We start from the raw sequence: 16,916 nt of genomic DNA, 5'->3' as shown, positions 1-16,916 counted from the left end.
GTTTAAACTCGTATAAGCAGCTAAAATCAGAACGGATGAAATTAGCTACGTGGGTGAAAGTGTGTGTTTTTGTCAACTTCAGATTTCCATAGTAACTGGCTGGTTAATGAGCAGATGGGTTGATGGATGGTGATGAGAGGATGAGAGGGCTGAGGGGGGAGAATGCTTAAAAAAAAACCCCAAAAAAAGCTCTCAAAGTCACATTGTTAAATCAACGTTGGAGTATCAGAATAAAGAGAGAAGGTCCAGATTCTGAATTACTGCTGCATGAATGTTAAAAGCTGAAATGCAATCATGTCAGATATAATCAGAGTAGAATTTCTGATCTTATTCTGCGTGCTCGTGCGCGCGCGAGTGTGTGTGTGTGTGTGTGTGTGTGGTGCCCTCGGCCTCGATCACATTAGCACAGACATCATCAACCTCTGATTTACAGAGGGCATAATAGTCCAAGGAACGAGAAGGAGAATGAAGAAGAAGGCAGCACCCCGTTCTCCTCCCTTAAAAATGTGTAAGTGTGTTTACATTGTAGCTATGTATTGTCTTTACACATCATATTTGTACTTTTGTGATGTGGAAACATTGTTGCATTTCACAAGTGCTGTCAAAAGTAAAAAAAAAAATAAAAGTCTTAAGCTGAGTTAACTTGCAATGAATGGCAAATTAATCATTTTGCATGTTTTTGATCCTCCTCAGTGCCTCTGAGGTTATTCTAGCAAATGTTCTTGACAGTAGCTGCTTGTTGTAGTAATGTTCACGTCAGTTCTTGAAATAAAAAGACAGTTCATACTTGTTTTGTTTGTCTTAAGTCAGCTCACTCAGCACCAACGTTAGCGCCACCACCCTATATATATTTTCTAACATTTTGACTTTCATGGCAAACTTCAACAGATTTATTCTGAAATGGAATTGGAAATGTTGAGGTAACTACCTTTCACAATTCAATTCAATTCTGATCTCATTTCTGATCATGATCTAATCTGTTTTACGAGACAAACATTAAAGCGCCTTATACACATCTATGAAGTTTTATACATTCTTAGAAGGAATTGTTGCGACTATACATAAAAACAATGTCATATACTGCCCAAGTTACAAAAATGAAAGTGCCTCTTAATTACAAAGCATGTTGCCTTTAAAATTGTGAGGAATGTCCCTTGACCAGCGACTGTTCTTTTAGTCTCTTGGCAAAGCTGTGGCACAGCCGTCTGAGTGAAAAACCTACAGGCTCTGTGTGTCTGTGATGTCTTGCCCACATATCCATTGTGTCGCCAAAGTGCTTCTTCATAGTCTTGCAAACCCAAAATGGCACCAAACTCTAGCCTTTAGCTAAAACAGAGGTGCTAGGATCTACCTCCCCTATATCTTTGTTTTGGTATTTTCCACGCATGCCTGCGTCCAGAACACACTGTGTGGTGATATCATGACAGAATCAGAATCAGAATACAATTTATTGCCATGGTCAGTGGGGATCCCACCAACTAGGAAAGTTCTTCGGAATAAAGTGCTGTAAAATAAAAATAAAAGTAAAAATTAAAATTAAAATTAAAAAAAAATAAATAAATAAATAAAAAAAAATAAAAATAAAAATGGCGGACAACCAGCATCTTTTTCTTTTTCGTGTTTTACTCATCAATTTTGGGTTTTATATGGATCATGAATAATATCAAATGAGAATCTTGATTCTTAAGGGAACTTAGGTGGATTTAGGTGCCATCATTCCACCATCCTGAAACTTGTCAATGGGCGCCATCACACGTTGCCAACATCAAGACATTGTTCTGCGCCATATTCATTGCTGACTGCTAGAGCTGTTTGACTTTTGATCAGTGCTTCTACTGTCTGCCGCCACCTCCACGCTGCTTTGTCGACACCCTTGAGTTGGACCCATCCTGATGGATAAACATCACCATTAACAACAGTGACTGGCTGAACGTCATCATGTGTGGTTGTTAGTTGGCCAAGTGCTTGGTTCTCCGACAGGTTGGGTTTTCCCTGCTGACGAACATCGAAGGGTGCAGGGTGAACGTCACGATGAAGACAGTCTTCAGTCAAGCCCGGGGATCTGTTACATCACAGACCCTTCACTGAGAACATGATGCACAGCTTGTGTTGCTGCAGATGGTTGTCTAACATGCTTCTGACATAAAGAATATTTTTTGGTGGTTTATGTTGTGCTTTTGGTAAGCCACACTTTTACTGTACATGTGTTGCATTGTAAAGGTTTTTCAAAATAGTTATTCTCCAACACCGTTGCACAAGCTACTGTAATTGAACAAACTGGAAGATCGATTATAATGTGATTAATATTAACATGATCCATCAGTGAAACTGGATAGTTAATGGACATGGTGGTGATACACCGGTGGGAGGGAGGTGAGTCAAATGAAACCATTCTGACTCCAATGAAATGGAAAACAATAAAAATATGTGGATTGGTGACGGAAAGAACTGTGCCCTCTCTCTCGTCCCGTCTCTATCCATCTATCTATCTAACTGTCTCTCTGTGTTTTCTGGCTCTTTGCTCTGACACAATTACACTTCAGCTCTGATCACCCGCCTGGATGCTCCAGTGCACTGCTGGAATGGATGCAGACACACACACACACACGCTCACACGTGAACATGTACGCATGGTCAGTGCAGCTCTCAAAAGTTCACAAAGATGCACGAGTATGACCTCATAGGATTAGATATAAATAAGCAATATACCACACTTGGTGCCTGGCCAACCTCTTCATACTTCCACTGTCACATCACAATTATTGACAGGCATCATCACAAGGCGTGGTGTCAGAGAGAGAGGGAGAGAGAGATTTCACTTATACTGAACAAAATTATAAACACAACCTGCAATTCCTGTTTAGAAATGCTTGTTCTAGTATAAGAATATACCAAGCAAAATGGCGTCCGATTGCACCAGGGGTCAACCACAACATTCACACTAGTCAGTATCTGGTCGGTATCTGGCTGCCCATGTGGAAATTCTCCTCTTGTGCTATCATCTTCATTGATATGAGTGTGGCAGACATTCGCGCAGATGCAGGATCTGGATGTGAAGGTCTTCAGCCCTGGTTGGAACACAGGGTGGAAGTGCGTACGGCCACTCTGCCATCCTTGAGATCAAAAATGAAAATGACTCATTCTGACCTTAAAAAGTGTCTTCATCAATCATTAGATGCTGCCTTCAAAATGTGGTTCAGTATTTTATATACAGTACTATTTTATGAACACAAGGTTTGCTTCAGAGCTAACTACTTTCTCGTGACATTGTCCAGCTGTTTTGCAAAGGTTCTCTTCGAAAATGGGCTACTGAGAAAGTATGACAGAAAGTCAATTTCCACTTCTTCTTCTGACATTAATGAATTGCTATTAATGTTTGCAGATGCAACGCAGAGTTTCCTTGTTGATCTTGTCTAGGTTTACACTGAACAACCAGTCAGAGAATACTGCAATGATGCCATCCTACACCTGTGTGATGAGGTCAGTCGGAACGTCTGCTGAAACAGCAACATACTATTTTATTGGTGACTTACATAGTCATGTATTTTAATTAAAAAAAAGTTTGTCTTTTGATCTGTCATGTGTTGCCACGGCAGATAGCATCCTCCGCATTCATCTGTCTTAATCATCCTTCCTTCTCTCAGCTGTCCTCTTCCTTGTCCAAATCCTCCGTCACATCCATAAACCTCCTCTTGCCTCTTCCTGCTACTTCCATTTGTAATATTTTTTCTTTTTTTTTTTTTTTTTTCCGATAAGGTCCCTACTACTTTCCTTTCAGTAGTATAGTATTATCACTATAATGTATTGGCAAAATGAAGTGTATTTTCCTTTTCAGTATGATCATCTCAGTCATGTAGTATTCTGTGTTTACTCCATGTCTCTTTAAATATAAATAACGTTTATCGAAATTATATTGTATTTTTTGTAATCACAGTATATTGTTTGTATAATATTACATTGCTTGTCCATTTTAATGTTTTCCGTGTATGAAATAATGATCATTTTCTTTGCATGCATTGACTTTTTTTTGGATATTAATTAAAAAGCAGCATCACAAACACATCACATGACAATTGTATTGTTGATGTTTTAAAGATTATTATAAAGTACCACTCGTGCCACATAAGATTTTCAAAGGCATTCACAGAAACTATTGTTGCAAAGTAAAATATGATGCTTGACGCATAAAGATATTTTTGCTCCAATATCATGTTGCCTAATTCTAACATTGTTATTTATTGCCCATATACTTTAATATATTGTTCATAGAACAAAACATTTAAAAAATGTATTTAGTTTGATGAAAATGTTATTGATGCAAAATAATCTTTTATCTCAATGGCAAAATGATTGTTAAAGGATCTTTATTATGTGCGCAAATGAAATTGCTCTTGGCAAAAAGTGAAACCGTAGACTGGATCTACATCATCGTGTAGTGGAGAGCGTTACTCAGCAATATTTGTGATGTTGGTTGTGGCTCAACACCTAACCATGTGCTTCTGTTCTCCAAATCCCAACAAAAGAACAGATTCATTTCAAAGATTATTGAAGCCAAATAGCTTGTCTCAAATGTGCATGTGGTTGTGTAACTGGGAATACATGGCTATAGAAAGTGTCTTGAGAAGGACATGCAGCAGCATTGAAAGCTTGCTCCAGTCTCCTAATGGCATTAACCTTTGGGGGATTCATTTGGCCACAGAGCATCCTTGGAGCAAATACCAAAGCGATGACAGATAAAATGCTTTATTATTCAGATGGATTTTTTCATTCTTCTTTCTTATGATAAAAAAACATGTTAAAATATTTAATTTATTTTAATTTAGCCTCTAGGGTGATAACAACAACAACAAACATGGAGGAATCCCTGAACAAAAGCAAACAAAAGCATCTGTTTGCTTCTGTTCAGGGAGGTTTTTCACTACACAATGGCCAGGGTTTCCACTACTCTGAATGTATTTGAAATTCTCATACGAATATTTTCAAGACATTAAAAGAGCTTTAGTTTAAATAAGGAGATATAAAAACTTGAATATAGCCACCATCGTCATTTATTGTGCCATTGTCAAACAAACAAAGATGTAAAAGAAGAAGTAAACAATATTGTGTTGTTTAATGGGTCCATCATTGGATTCAGTAATATACCAAATTCATTGAAATGTGGATTCTTGTGGCAAATATTTTTATACCATTAAACTGCAATTAATTGAGATGAATTAATCACACATTCTTCAATTAATTAGATTTTTTTTTTTAATCGAATCCCACCCCTAATTTTAACCTATCAGACAGAGTTTTACTCGTCGTGCTAGTGAACCAACAACTGTCAATGCCCTACTATCACTACTACATTTTTGTTGCACTAAACTAGTAGTGAATAGGAATAGGGAAAAATAGGAAAAATACTAGCTGACGGTTTTGTGTTACTAGTATTACTAGTAAAGTCTAATAGTCACCCAAAATTATGCTTCACTTCTATTATAAAGTCTCATTCTAGTGCACAAGTGGCTAATATGAGACTAGTGTGTGTAACGAGTATAGTGGTACCTCGGTTCATCACAATCCGTTCCAGAAGGCTGTTGGAGAAGCAATTTGTTCTGTTCCTGTTACAATGAAAGATTGAAAAAAAGAAAAGAAAGAATGCGTTCCAAGCTTTAAAATAGTCTTTTGTAGGAGTGAATGTAGAGTGTCTGCTGCAGGTGCGCTGTTCCTCTATGTGTGTGGCCGCTGCATGTGGGAGGGGTTGCCGAGTGAGTGACGCCTCTCCAGAAGTGAAGAGGTGCCCGGTGCGTGTCCAGCTCTGAATGTGCGCTTCTGTGCAGTTTGGCTGTGACAAAGTCATAAACCAAGTCACGCTCTGTCCCAGACTCGCCTCATCCCTGTCCCAGCTCCAGCCCACAACAGGACATCAAACCCTGGAGTGAGCGCTCCAGCCTCGGAGGTGTGGAGAGCGAGCACCTCCCCTGTGACACTCTACCACGGTCCAGTGTGGAGACAGGAAAAGTTTTACACCACAATATGAAGAAAAAACAGTCAGTAAATGTAGCTAACGGGACACGTCTGCATACAGAGGCTGCGTTATACACAATAACAAAGCGCGTCGTGGGTCAGCTGATCGGTCCGCGCACATTATGTTTTTTCCGGCTTTTTTCGGGGGCGTTCGAGTTCTGGATTTTCGTTCGAAATCCGAAGCAAAAAAATCTCAAAATTTTTCTTCAAACTCTGATTTGTTCGAAGTCCGAGACGTTCGAAAACTGAGGTACCACTGTACTTTACAAGCAGCAGAAGAAAATGTTCTCAAGTAGCATGAGCAGACACTCTAACCAATAGGAAGCCATAATTCACTTTTCCCTGCCCATTTATTAGCATGCAAGGGTCACCAGTATGAGTTTTTGAGTTCACTACCTGAGCATATTTTAGGTCTACGAGTAGTGGTCTTTTTGCTTCATTAGTAAATTGTACTTGTGCACCAGTCAACCAAAACTGACTACTAGTACTCAAAAATGTAGTACTCACAGGGCAAAGCAAGATTGATATCACTCCATCCATGTCGAATTTATAACGACTTTCCAGAGCTGTCAGTGTGTGAACATGTGTGTAGTGGAAAGTGCTTTGGTTGCTGGAAAGCACTACGGAGCCATTTACCCTTTTACCATATATTTGAGCTTCATCTGAGACGTGACACTGGCTGTTGGGTATGCCATACCCATGCACGCGTTTGTGCCATCTGCTGGGTCCCTCCACTGCACGAACATCATTCAAGTCTGTCTTCAGAGATGCTGTCCTAGGTTCTAAATGTCGTCTTGTGCGCAGTTGGAAAGTGTATTAACATGGCCCCAGGAACGGAAAACCTCCTATCTCTCAGATCAATTTCCTTTAATGCTCCTCATTTTGTGAAACGTGAAAACATATAATGTTATTATAATCGTTTTGAAATCATAGTGAATCTAAATAGAATTTCTGGTTAAATTCGTAACCACTTAGTTCTTTTTGTGACTTAATAAATCCATGTGCAGGATTGCAGTGAGAACAGCAGTGTCACATGTTTCTGCAGTACACTTTGCTGTAGATAAGACTAGTTTATAAAATGATGTTTTTAAAGAGCTCACTCTGATCAGCCTGTTCATGTGATTCCTTCTGGTTTCTTTGTTCTCTATATCAGTTTTCACTTTGCACAATCTTTACCATTCTGACCGTGGCATTTAAGTGCATTTGAATTGATTTGAGAAGGAAAGAGAAACAGAAAAGAGAAGAGAGGAGGAGAGGGGGATGGGAGGAGGTTGCCATGCCAACTGCCATAATAATCATCCTAATGATTGATGTGCTGCGCTCCATTTCTCCCCATTTGGACACTGTTCTTTCTCCTCCTTTATTTCTCCGTCTATCTTCTTCTGACTCTCCGTCTCGCATCTAAAACGGCATTTCCACCAAAAGTTAAAAAGGAATCAACATGAGGAAGATATATATTTTTGAACTAAACCTTAAAAGTCACTTTGACTTGAGAATCACTGAGAAGATTATTTGACCTCAGATCTGTTTTAGAGCTCCAATCAATCTCGTTGTCATTGCAGTTGACCTTTCTGATGTGCATTTGTGCATCAGTGTGTGGAGATAATAGATAGCTCTGCAATCTACCATAAACAAATTGCTCTATAAAGTGGATTACTCTAATGCTTTACTGGAAAATTGTGGTCGGCAAGCACACAAATCCATTAGAATGGCAACTGACCGCCTTAATAAAAGACTGCACTATTGTATAGGGTTTTTGTGTGAATCATTTTACTCAGATTTACACTTCCTGTTTGGGACAATTGTGCTGTTTAACAAAAGGCATCCTAAAATATAGACACAAAAGGTTCATGATGGTGTTTCTGGGTTTTTCATTTCTCATTCAAAGGTGTTTTAGAAACACTTTGTAGTACACCTGTACTACTCTTTCTCACACTATTGAAACCGTAGCTTTGGAGAGGCGTTGGAGAGAGAGATTAAACTTCCAGCTCTATGAGTGCTGTCATTTACCCTGCATGTCGAATCAAACAAAACAATTGAATGCAATATTCAAACCAAATAAATCTGGAGATGGTGATCAATTATGTCTCCAAAATATTGAGTTTGTTACTTTTCAAAGGTGAGTTGTTTTTAAAATAACATATTTTTGTCCATCACCTTTCACATCCACTCACAGGGACAAGTGGCATAAAAATAGCCGGGCAGCCTTCTTTCTTTCAGTGCTTGAACTCTATTCTCATCATGTGCCTGAAACAATAACACTTCTGATTTGTCTCAGATGTTCAGAGACAGAGCCATCTCTATTAATGTAAATGCCGAATTTAAACACTGAAATACAGAATTAAACGCTCAAAGTGCTTTTACATGAACATAATTTTGGAGAACACTGACAAAACACTGATTGTTCTATACCAAATAAAAGAAGCTGCATAAGTTAGCTGTGAAAACAAACAGAACAGCTCTTCATAGAACTGTAGAAAATGGCTTGCTAACCTATCAGGAAAGACTTCTGTTTGCAGCAGAAATAAATGAACACATTTCCTTTTGCAGCCCTGACAACTCTTCGGGCGCAGTTTTGACCAGGCTCGTAGCTCTTATGTATCTAGGCACATACTGTACATTGTGCTTACACATCCTGTAAAGTTAGATCACCTGAGATCTGTTCACATTTCTGCCCAAAGCAGTTATTGTTTTATTGACGCAAAGATGTGTTTGTGTTAAATAAATAATAAATTAATGAATATATCAAAGTGCAAAATATGTCCATTTCTTTTTCCAGGTGGTACATTGAAAAAAAAAATCAAGTCCACATGTGTTGTTAAGACATTGAATTTAAAATGTATTACTATTGCTTCACTTAGGGCATTTGTACTGAAAGATAGATTTTTATTTTATTTTATTTATCTATTTTTGTCAGGGTCAGGGTTAGGGTTAGGGTCGCTCAGTTGTCAGTAACCATTGCTTGTTCTGCCATTATTTCCTCTTCTGGGGTTTAATATTTAAGTGACAGTCTCATTCGAGAGCTATATATGGATTTTAATATCTCAAGTGTCACATTGCAAAACAATCACCAGTAAATGTGTATACAATAAATTGTTTCAAAATCAGTGTTAAATATATATATATATATATATATATATATATATATATATATATATATATATATATATATATATATATATATATATATATATAGTATTGCCAAATACTGTGGACCAATTTGAGAATTAATGATTTTTACTATAACTACACTATAACTACACTATAACTAGTGAAATAAAATAAAATTGGACGTATTAAACATTTACTACTTTGAATATATTCTAATTAATTCATATCATGGTTTGTTTGAAAAAGGTGTTTGTGAACACATACATAAAAATGAATGAATGTATGAATAAAGATGAATATCAACCAGAGGCAACAGATGAATTGGCAGCCTGTCCAGGGTGTCCACAAGCAGAAAGAAAACAGAAAAAAAAGCTAATAAATAGTAATGAAACAAATCATAATAGTGACTGTTTTTGTGACAATTATGATGTGTTTTGTTACCTGAGCTCCACTGGACAATGAATACGTCGGATCAATGGCAGCTTTTTCAGAGTGTCTCCTCAAATCCAGACACTGAGTACAATGCAGCACAGCAGGAATTCAGCTCCAAACCAGACTAACCTTAAAACACACACCTGAACAAGTAGACCTGTGTCATCCAATTAAGTTCATAATGCCTCTCTGTCATTTGTGTGCTCTTGTGTGGGTGCATATGTAGCAGCCTGTCAAAACAGGGGAGACCTCATTGTCAAACTCTTGTCTATGCAAAGTGACAAGCTGTCAGAATTGCTATCCCTTCTCTGGCCAACTTTATCTCTCTGTGAAACACACAAACAGAGACACACACTCGAGCACTCCGACATGTTTTAACATTTGCTTGGCGACTCCGGTAATGTCTGAACATCAACATTAGCTGAAAAACACTGACACATACGTTCAGCATTGCGGTTGCGAGCGGAATCCACGTCTGCTGAGGGCCGAGCAGAATGTTATCATTCACTGGAAATTATAAAACATTTTAGCGTGGCGCAGCTCAGAGCTGCTTCATGTCATTTTCCATTCAGTTCACCCTGAAACCTTCACCCTAATATCACTTCTGTCAAGTAAATATTACAGCGCAGGCAGGAGGATGCTTGACAGACTGTAGATGATGTTGTGGTGACAATATCGGAGTTGCATATATATATATATATATATATATATATATATATATATATATATATATATATATAAAGCAACATAAAAAGAACCATATATATGGTTCTTTTTATGTTGCTTTGTACTTCATTATTTAATACCAATTCTTTGTCTGTGATTTGTGTGTGTTGTGTGTGTGTGTGTGTGTATGTCCTGTACAGTAGCATAACAAAGGACAGAGACATAAAATAATGATGAGACTGGGTGAAAAACCAGTGACAGCATGGAGCAGTAGCCCAGAATGATGCATCCAGTTGGACTAAAAATGTGCAAATTAATTCAGTGGACTCGATATTCATCAAATATGAGGCTGTCGGATCAGTGGGTGTGTGTGTGTGCGTGTGTGTGTGTGTGCGCACAGGCATGATTGATATGCTGGTCTGTATGCAGGTCAAACAAGTTAATAATAAATTTGCTCCTGATATGTTTTTGTCTATTTTACATTTTTCTCTTTTGAATGTTCTGCTTGCAATCTAGCCTGGTCTGATGAGTCATCACATACGAACTGACGTATGAAGTATATATTTTTAGACTGAAAAGCAATTAAGTGATGCTGTGATGTACATATGAGAATAGGTTCTTTTTTTCAGAGCATGAAGGAAAGGTTACTCACAACGCAAAGACTATTCTACTGCAATTCCAATGTTTTTTCTAAACAAAGCCCCAGTAAACAATACAACAAACCGCTATATATATATATTTTATCAGATGATTTGGATCAAACCATTTGTTCTACACGTAATCCAATGTTTCTCTTGCATCAGCCTTTCCCCCCCATATAAGTTGTTGTTTTTCTTTGCATTCAAATAAAGCATAATGACCTAATTCTTGACTGTAGTGCTTCAGAGACACTCTTTTTCTGGTCCAATGCAGTTTTCCAAGGAATAATACAACAACCAGAAAGGCCTTGTTACAGCACATACCTTTGCCTAACCTTTCAGGAGCATCTACAATGTCATTTCTTGTGACCCAAAATCAATGTCCAAATGCTTATTTTATCTATGTATCTCGAGGGTTATAAGCTTAAACCGACAGCAGATGGCAGTAGCACTACTGAGTTCCTATAACACAGACATTGGAGACAGGTCTGTCACATGAAAGTTGATTTATTAGAGCTCATTGATTCATTTTATTCATAATTAAAAATACATTTTGACCCGCAGTATTTTAACAATGATCTCATGGCTGGAAATGCCTTTCGTTTCAACGAGAATCTTTACCTCCATGGTTAGGTAGTAAAAATAAAACAAAATCTTCTATATTATAATTGAAGGTGGCAGAACCCTGAACAACTGATGAGAAATATTGTTCATCCACACAATGATATTTAGCACTCTGGTGGGGACACACCTCTCTATTGTGTCCCTTCTTTTGGTAAAGGATTTGTGTCAATACAAGGCAGTATTCCGTTGACCAAATAAAGCAGAAGCACCTTCAGCGGATACCGTGAGCGCAGTCCACCGCCTTTTCAAAGTCCATCATGACTTCTGCAGCATAGTCCTCAATAATAGCTCTTTTTCCTCCACCCATTCTTCCCCTTCTAAGTTGCATCATTGTAGCTCATGAGTGCACAATTCTACGAGAGGAACTTGGAGGATCAGATGGGACACTGGGACACAGTATAGGCTACCATCAGGGCCTCTCCCCAAGGTGTAGAGGTGCTACCCTTTCGTCTGCAATGTTCACGATTCAGTTGCCCACCAGTTTGTCACCGTGGGCGACCAATAGGGATGGGCATTGGAAATTCAAATTTGGAATGGTAAAGAAATCTTTATTTTGGTTTCTCTTATCGGTTCCTGACTGTGATGTCCTATTCTACTCGCCGCCGTCGCTGCGTGTTCACGCAGCCGCGTCACCATCGCCGGCTGCAGCTAATCACTGTACTGGAATTCGAGCGGCGACGGATGATAAAGCATTCATAAGGCTTTGTTTCATTTGCAGAGACGAAGCAGCTTTAGGACGGCCAAACCCATATGACATCCTGGTATAATGAATGAAAGAGTGTTCCCTGGTTGATCAGTGACAGCGGACAACCCTGAGCTAACAGCTACCTTGACGGTTAGCCTGGCGCTAACATTTGTCAGACGAAACTAAACTGACCCGGGGAAGACTCAGGACTCGCTGGAGAGATTATGTCTCTGGTCTGGCCTGGGAACGCCTCGGGATCCCCCGGGAGGAGCTGGAGGAGGTTTGTGCGGACCGGGGAGTTTGGGCTTCCCTGCTCCGAATGCTGCCTCCGCGACCCGACCCCGGATAAGCGGTAGAAGAAGGTCCAAGGTCAACTAAACTGGGCCCCATGTATTACCACCTGGCTCCAAGCCTGACTCCAAAGTCGGTTTGTGGACACCCATTTCCTGTTGAATTGATTCTTGTCAAGTACTGCATAAACACCTGCCTCGGTATGTTGCAGGAAGACCCACTAAGAAGCAACCCCCCCTGGGCACTAAGGATTTTGGCAAGATGCAAGATGAGCTTGGCCTGGAGTCTCACCATAGAGCCCAGAACCTGAGTGCTTAATACCCTTCATACAAGACTGGCAACCACCTCAGTGAGCTAATTCAGAAACGTCAAACCCAATGAAAGGTGGACCCTGGTTCAACACCAAGTGAGGGTTGGGATGGCCAAGCACCATACAAGTTAGGTTTGGGACTACAGGCTCAGGGTGCTTGGAGCAGATGGGAAGAAGCAATGGGCGGGAAGATCTCATGGCTTGATCTTGGTAGCTCTAAAAGCTCTAAAAAATTCCTCATTGTGTTTATTGTGTCCTACCAGCCTTTGGAAGGGACATATTTTGGAGCATGTCCCTTGTGGGACAGATGCGCCCAGCACTGCCCAACAGTGCTTTTCGGATACCATTACCGGAACAGCAGATTGTTTTGAAATTTTTGAAATTGATTTGTAGTGTGTGATTCCCTCTCACCATTTCAGGGATGTAACCACAGCAATGAGATTTCCAAATTTCTCCAGCAGCATTTCTGTAGTCTGGCCTGCACAAGTGCATCGATATCCGGTCATGTGTGAGCACAGTTTTGTTCAACGGACTCATTCAGTGTGTTAAGAGAGTTAATCCCACAATGGGTTTTTCAGCAGGGCTGGCACCACTTGCCTCAACCTGAACTTATACTGTCATAATGCTGTGTGCTGGTTATAACATTACTGGTTATAATTTAAAATATTTTTTGTTTGAGTGTTCAAGTAAAATGCCATATACCGTACATCAAAAACAGTGATCACTGTCATCACTGGCTTTCGTTTTGTACCTTACTTAGATGAATGTTTCGGCTCAGCTCCTTGACTCCACCACCTTCATTCACTGTGGTGTGATGTCAGGCCAAGGTTAATGTCATTGTCACAGTGAAAGCAGTTAAACAGAAAATGCAGCCCTCGAGATGGGATGAACAACACTTGAACAACATGCACCATCTGTGCTGCATGCTGACAACAGAGTGGCCGTCTGAAAGTGTGCTCTGCTGTGCTGTTGCTTGTCATGGACACCAGTCATAGAAAGAAAACGCTGCATACTGCGTCCACTCATATGTGAATTCATTTGTGGGAAACCTTAGTCTTATAAAGCAACGGATTGTGCTCAGATTCACTCTGCTGGCCAGTTTTAACTCCTTGACTGGCCTCTTTGAGCCACAGGCCGTACGTTTGAAACCCATGGCATAGACGATGAAAAGGAAATGACACCTCGCAGTGAAATCCTCCATGGAGTTCAAACAAGATTAAACTGAGCCGTTTCCTCGGGCCCCCTAGGTTGTTACAAATATCTATTGACCTGAGCTTGACCGGTCCTGACAGCTCCTCATCTTCTCTGATTTGCTAAGGTGGAACAAGAGCATAAACTCATAAATAAAACCGAGACACTAACACAAACCCATTGACCATCTCTTCAGCCTGTATTGTGCTGAAAATGTGGGGACGGTTTCAAATATTTTCTTAAAGTCTGTGAAGCATCTCATGCTTGTTTGCATCTTTGTTTCTCATCTGGTGCATCAATATCACAGTTCAGACCTATTTATGCTCTCTTTATGAACAAAATTGTACCCCTGCTTTTAAATGTCACCTTTGATGATCACATGCTTCCATGCGCATTGTTATTGTTGTTCACCAATATATCCAACAGGAGGCGCAGCCTAGACTCAATAATTTATGACAACAACAAACTCCAAAACCAACATGGCAACTCATTGTTAATGTACTTCGTGCACAAAAGATGAGACGGAGGCAGCGTTGTAGGAGGCAGTGCTCGGTGAGGCTGTTAAATATATTGCGACTGGAGGACGGAGAATTTCCGTCATTGTGTGTCTTCTTCGAGTCTCATTAGAGCCATTTATTGGGTAGTAAGAGCAGCACTGCCCCCAAGGTCTCCAGAGGTACTGCGCTGTTTTGTCTGAATCCATAAGCTTTGTGGAAACGTGCAGAAATACAGATGAGCACAGACAGAAGACTCTGTCCATATCTGGATCCCTAAGTAGCATAAATGGGCTTTTAAGGAGACTCTTCTCATTATCATGATGTTGTGTGTCTTAACTGCCACGCTCCCTGTACGTATTCCTGTTAAGAAGATCCAACACATTGTCACACCTAGGGTGTAATGTGGTGATGATGGTCAAATGAACTGTAGTCAGCCTTTCCTGCTGACACACAGACATTCTAGCTGAATCAGATGCTTCCCCTCCTGCCGACTAAAGTATGCTGCATGGCACTTGACTGTCCAGCATGTAAAAGGTATATTGGAATGATACCACTTGGTATACATAGTCTCTTAAATGATGGACATACTCTGTGCTATATATACCAAGTAACACGTCAAAGAAGGCAACAGTCAGAGCTTGTGATCGTCTGCATCAACGTGCATCTCCTTCACTAGAATGTTGATATCGTTCAGCCTTGTTTCACTGTCTCTTATTGTCATCGCGCCATCATTTTGTGCCATGCCAACTTTTCACTGTGTTTCCAAACCTAAGCTGGTCTGGTGTTTTTCGTAGTTTCGAGCTGTGCCTTTTCCCGGTTCACACAGCACCTTCAGTTCCACTTCTTTTTGGACAATATTTTTATTGACACCTGACAGCAAAAATACACATCTCAATGATCAATATCTTCTTTTCTCTATTTTTCCAGTTCCACTTTTGATCCGCATATTTTGTTATCTTTTCCATTGTTTGCCTGTTGCTGAATCCCTGATGTCTTCTCCGTTCATCTCATCCAGCTTTCTTCGGAGCTTGCGGCTGTTATGTGTTAAAACTCGATGAACTCTGCCATTAGATTACCTGGTTAATATTGTTTGGGCTTATAGTTGCTTGTGATCAGTACTTGGTGTGTACCTTATTAACGTGACAATTATTTTCATAAACCTTTATAGGGGGAAAAAACAGACTTATTTTTGTATATAACGTTTTTTTTCTGCATCACAAAACGTCAAGAACTCAAGAAGTGACTGCCTAATAAATGGCTCAGCCTGTGTCCCTGTCTATTTTTAAAGCCCTATGATGGAGAAAGACGGTGGGTTAGCAATAAAATAATATGGTGAAACTTTATCTGGACTGTTCTATATAAAGAGAAACTGAGCTCACAAAGAGCTCAGAACTTCATTTCTCCTTTCTCATTTCTCACGTCGAGTCAACATCATTTATTCACTTATATTCTGTAGAATTGAAAAAGAAAAATAGCCTTGTGAACCATCAAGTCTGTTCTTATTAAGAAACATATTGTACTCTCCTGGCTCACACCCAAAAGAAGGTGTATTTTTAACCACTTCCTTATTATGAAAAATATCTTCCTTCTTTTTTGAACAAACACATTTGTGTTGCATCTGTGTGAAAATTGTTTGAGTGACTGAGGAAAGAACAGATGCTTTTCCTTGCAGCAAAGGATCAGAAAACTTTCATTTCACTTGTACTGACGGACATGGTTATTGATAAAATGATGATGGCTTGTAAAGAGCAATCGTTACATACATAACATAAAGCTTTCTATCATATAGAAACTGGCAGTAATGATAGGTGTGATGAAGTTTAAATAAATGATATGTTAATTTGGTATATTCTTGTAAATAAATACTGCTCTAATTCTTCATCACAGTGCACGCATGGATTTTCTTCTCCGTACAAGTTGATAGAAGCTATTATTCGAGCCCATTTATTGATACTTTTTTAATATCCCCAGTCACACAGTAGATAGCACTTGAGCAGTTTCAGAAGACGCACTGCTGTTTCCCCGGAGTGGATTTCTCTGCCATGAATCTATAATGTAATCCCCGACATGGAGAGACACACATCATTCAAATGTTACACTACATTACAATTTCAACTCATCAGATATTTGGAAAGCTCATGCATGGAAATCTGAGAAGCATATGAGCTGGAGAGAGAAGCAGGGTGTGTTCTGTAATTGTGTGTGTGTGTGTGTGTATGTGTGTAGTTTCGCTTGTGACTGTGTGTGTGTGTGTGTGTGCGCTTTGACATGCATTAGCATATATGGTGCAGCAGGAGTATGGAGTGTGTACGTTTCGTGCACGAGAGTTTATAGCTGGTGTGTGCATGTGTGGGTGAAGGCAAGAACTGCAGTGTGTATCTGACTTGTGTGTGTGGAGTTTTATGGAGAGGAACTGTGTGTGGGGGTGGAGAATGTGGAAGTGAATTATGCCTTTTGCAAAGGGG

The sequence above is a fragment of the Synchiropus splendidus genome, chromosome 13, assembly GCF_027744825.2.
Source record: "Synchiropus splendidus isolate RoL2022-P1 chromosome 13, RoL_Sspl_1.0, whole genome shotgun sequence".
Taxonomy (NCBI): Eukaryota; Metazoa; Chordata; class Actinopteri; order Syngnathiformes; family Callionymidae; genus Synchiropus; species Synchiropus splendidus.
The sequence above is the reverse complement of the archived record's forward strand: the minus strand, read 5'-3'. Positions refer to the sequence as shown.